Source organism: Sipha flava, unplaced genomic scaffold (genome assembly GCF_003268045.1).
Source record: "Sipha flava isolate LNK unplaced genomic scaffold, YSA_version1 577_pilon_pilon, whole genome shotgun sequence".
Classification (NCBI taxonomy): Eukaryota; Metazoa; Arthropoda; class Insecta; order Hemiptera; family Aphididae; genus Sipha; species Sipha flava.
This window is the reverse complement of record NW_020273557.1, coordinates 31,255-36,850: the sequence shown is the minus strand read 5'-3', so window position 1 is coordinate 36,850 and position 5,596 is coordinate 31,255.

Sequence of the window (5,596 nt, the reverse complement as noted above, 5' to 3'; positions counted from 1 at the left end):
ATTTAATTTTAATTTTATTTTTTTGTGTACAAATTTAATTTTGCTCTTAATATTATTTTTGTTATTTTTGTTATTTTTGCATTCAACGGTTTATTTTTTTTTTTTATTATTTGATTTAAATATTTATGTCTTACTATTATTTATTATGATACCCAATTCAACGATGTTAATTAAAAATACATATGAATTATTTGTCGTTATATTTTAGTTATATTTATTCTGTGTACCTAGTTTTTATTTTAACGCTTAAATGTTAATCATACAAGTGACGGCTTTCCTTTTCGCCAATACTTTATTGTTATGCGTTCGCGTATCAGACTGAAGAGATAAAAATAATGCTTTTTTTTTAAGTAAAGTAAAATATTTAGAAAGGGAAAGAAATATTGAAATAGATGATAAAAAATGAAAACCATGGAACTTGCGTATCATTCACTTTGATTTGGATTCGAAATAATCCAGCATAGTTTGGGAACGTTAAAAAATTATGCGATTGAAATGCCATGGGACAGTGATTTACGATATCTACGAATATTGATTGTCGCTAACTGAAATTCGATAAACTATTCAATAACTGCAAACGGCTCTGTAATTATAGACGCGTTGGCAGAAAAATTGTTCCCGTGTAAACCTGATAATACTATTATACATCCTGGGCAAGATGAATCCTACACAACTCCAGACGACGATTGCGCACCAAGATTTGCGTGGTGTGTTCTCATACGGACGCGATATCCTGTTTAGAATTTGAGACGAGTCGCGGTTTGACTAACCGATACGAGTGCGTCAAAGTATTGTGTGTGTGTGTGTGTGTAACCTACTCGCCCTCAAAGGCGTATTTTAGGGAGGGTAAAGGGGCGATCGCCCTCCCTGAATTCAACAACTTTAATTGATATGTGATATTTCAAAAAATATTGGTATGGTAATAGTAATTATATTTGTTCCTTATTTTCCCACCTACAGTCATTTAACCTTGACCATTGTAAGTTTTCGAAAAAAAAGTATATAAATATAGACAATTTTCTTTTCGATTCCCCTAAATTAAGGTTCAGGGATCCGTCTGCACATTCGTACGGTGTCATATAAGTGGGAGAGAAGACCGAAGTTAACAGCTACACCTGAATGGAGAAGAACTGGGAGTGTATGCCTGCGCGTGGACCCGACATGTTGTGATAATTTTTGTTGTAATATTTATATAGGTATTTTTATGTACTGTCTACATACACTGTATTTGTGTTATAATAAAAGAGTGTTTTCAATTTAAATTAAATTAGTATTTTTATTTTATCCTTTAGAACGGCGTTTCCCAAACTTTTTTTCTGCTAGGCCCCTTAGAGATAATAAAAATGATTGCGGACCCCTAGTACAAATAAAAATTAAAAAACATTAATAAATAATAATAATTTGTATATTTTAAATTTTCATTTGCGGACCCCCTCCGGTATACGTGCGGACCACAGTTTGAAAAACGCTGCTTTAAAATATTAACATCAATTGTATTATTGAAAACTTTTTTTTAAAAAAAAATATAGTATGAATATAATATTTAACAATGATGAACTTTTAAATATTTTGAGTGAAAACAGCTACAAAAGATCAATTAGTAACACGAAAATAACTGAAATTTTCCTATACATAGCTGGATCAATTGGAAAATCTCGAGATCTTAGATCTATTTATGTATAAAACGCAAAATTTATTTGAACGTCATTGATCTAAAAATCCTAATGCATAATGTAAAGGGCAAAATGTCTAATGATGCAAAACAATTACAATACGTCTAAAAATAAATATGCACTGAAATACAGGCATGTTTACAATAAACACCTAGGGCCGGCTCATAGTATAGACGAGTTAGGCACCTGTCTAGAGCGGGACTTTAGTAAGTGAGGCATTTTCAAAATTGACTCCAACACATTTTTAGTTCTATTAGTGTTTTATAAGAAAAATATTTAAATTAATTCATTTGTGAAAATCACTTACCTATATAATAATATAATATTGTCTAAAGTTATTATATTACTTTATATTACGGCCTATACTGGGCGTTTTCAATTATCTAAAAAATATAAATAACCACATATCCAATATTCACGGTAGCGATGGATTTTGAGTAATAATAATAGAAATTATATTTAAGTCTATTTACATATAATTTTATCCATAAAATAAAAAATTAAAATTTTTTTTAAGTATATATGTCACATAAAAAATAGGGGGAGGAGCTAAGTTAAAATAAAAGCTAATTTTTTTTTTAGGGGCGGCAAAATTTGATTTTGCCTAGTGTACTATTTTTGCTTGGGCTGGCTCTGAACACCACAAACTCATGACAATGGACTCGTTAGATTGAACTTAATCTTAATGAATTAATGCATTGTTGTATTGTACAAATACTACAGATAATTGTAAATTTCAACACAAAACGACTGTTTTTCCTAGGTCTTTAAACAGTATTAAAATAATAACAGTACTCTGGAAAAGCTAATTCAGACTATGCCAATAATTTAGTCAAGTAGCGAGTATTTTAATAACTAATCATGTACGAACAGATCGATTTAGTCGAGTAGTTTAGTAAAGTAATTTAGTTTAGTAAATCCATTCTATTCTATTTTTTTGGTCGAGTAGCATTCCATTCTTTCTCGACTAATAACTAAATAAACTAGCTTTGGGTCTGAACTAGTGATGGGCACAATCAGTGATGTATTAGAAGGTATACGGGGGTATATGGCCAAGAGCGCCCATATGGGGGAGCAAGGGAGAGATATGTCCTCCCTGGAAAATGTCAAAAATCTTGGAAAATTGTTAACTATGATCAGAATATATTTATTTAAATAGAATTTAAAAATTTAATTTAATTTAATATATGAAAATCTATAATTTGTTTATGAAAAATCTATTTATTTAGTTTGAAAAATCAGGTTATTAGCTATAAATAGCAATACACTTTTTCGTTTCTATTATATGGATGGTTATCAATTCTTTAAATATTGTGTATTTCCAAAAATACGGTATGTATAAGTACGTATGTGTGTATACCACCATAATATTTGTATAATATTTGTAAATTAATATTTTAATAAATATAACTAATGATTTAAGTGTCCAATTTATATTATTAATTAAATAAAAATTTGAATAAATTACTTTTATGGTAAATTGGTTAAATACTTATTATTATATAGTCTTCCAGTTTGATATATATAATGTAATAGTATAATGTAAAATTGTAAACCCCTTTCTATATCGTGGGTCATTCCTATTTATGAATAGATTGATAAATTATTATGTTGTCCCCCCTTGAGAATTTTTCTATGACACTCTTGGATACGGCGTATACCCAATATGCTATTTGTATTCATGGCGTATAGCTTATGTGAAATTTATGATTCGCGGGTATACGGCTGTATCTATCGTATAGCTAGAAATTCGACAAATATAAATAATAAAACTTGTAGTTATATTAGAGTGACCATAAAGAAAATTCTTCATACTATGAAAATAAAAAAACGGGACAGCTGTTACTTCCCCCCCCCCAAAAAAAAAAAACCTCATCCATATACATTCACACATAAGCACATAAATCTCGAGGGTTAAGTCCAAATCTCTATCATATCATAAACAATTTTCTTTTTACTTTATCCTTTTTTAGTAAAATAACCCAAATAATTCTGTTATCTGTTATTTATAACTTTGGTTTCACATATTAAATATACGAGTAAAACTGTTTTAAATTTTTTTCATACATATATATTTTATTTACAATCATTATTACATTAAATAATAAATAATATGGAATTAACGGGATTAAAACGGGACAATTTTCTAAAAATAGGATAAAAAGCTTCCCATTCGAAGTTTGTTGGGACAATGGGACGTGATCAGGGCCGTCCCAAGGTTTTTCGGGGCAAGGGGAAAATTAATTTTATGGCCCTTCGACCATAATAATAAGATATGATAAACAAAATACTCACTGAAAATAACAACATTTTTATAAACGTATTTTTCCAAACCTTAACCAATCAAGCTTTTTTAAATTGATGTATTGCATCACATACTTACTACTTACATAACACAAATATGTAACTAACTGCACCGGTGGAGGAAATTGTTTTGACTGCGCGACTGGTCATGCTCTTACGCGCACATTGTATGACTGTATAAGTAGGTATTAAATTATAATATTATGTGAATGACGCAAAGAAGATAATCTTTGTCTCAATAATAAGGGTGGTCAACGACAATTCGTTATTATTATTTATTATACATCAAGATTTTTTGAGGGCCCCCTAAAAGTATTACAACAATGGGCCTGGGGCAAAATGGTCTCGTTGCCTCCCCCCCCCTCTGAACAGCCCTGGACGTAAAAAAAGGGACAATCCCGTTTTAAACGGGACGTCTGGTCACTCTAGGTTATATGTAAGGCCCGGATTAAAATGCACTTAAAACCATACAAATATACGAAAATAGCGAAAAATGAACTTAAAAATGAAAAAATGACATTTTTTTTTCGGGCATTATTTAACACACTATTAAATACATTAAAATCACATTCAAACGTAATACGAGCAACGCCTGCGAGGTAATACGAACTAGGGATGTGTCGTTCTTGAACGACTTCTTCGTCGTCAACGTTCTTCATCGAGAACGATTAATTAATTTTGAACTATCATCGTTATGAACAGTGCAACCATGCAACCATACCACTACAATATTTATGATGGTTAATTTTTATTTATTAAGAGTGCAGTACTGATCACGATTTAAGATATTACTATCTTAAATCGTGGTACTGATTCAGTGATTCGCGCGGATTTTGAATTGAATATTAATATATTTATTATTTATATATATTGATATACCAATTTTTATTATTATTGTAATATTATTTGTTTATATTAATGTAATGTATAAAAATAACTAAAAAATAAAAGACATAAATATTTTTAACATTGTTATTTATATTTGTTTCATTTATATATAAAATTAATACACCTTATTTTGATAAAACACAGATTATATTGGTTGGTCCCGTAATATTTACTAATATTATCAATTAAAATATGATAAAATGCATAAAATAATATAATTTTGAGTATGTGAGGGAGTGGGTGGATGGGTAAAATTATTTCTTGCTACACTTAAAAAATATATCTTGGGCGCCATTGTATATAACTATACACTGATTTTTGTATGAATAGGATCTATAAATATCATAGAATTTTTCCTGTTGTTCTTTTTGTTTATTTTTCATATTAAACATTACATTTCTAATTTGCCATTTGCTACATCTGTTCCGTGTGAGAGACTTTAGTAAGGCTGGAATGACATTAACTGAACAAAGAAACCGAATTAAACTAAGTAAAACATCTCAAATATTTTTTTTAAACCAAAATCTATAGTTTGCAATATATATTATTTATTAAATTATATATATATATATATATATATATTATCTACCTATTATAGTGTTACTTAACAGGTAAAAATTAACAAGGAGTTAATAGCATAGAATATTAGAATTATTAGTAATTACCAATAGATTAGGTAAGATAAGATAAGATCTTTCAGTTATAAATTATAATATAGGTAATCATTATTA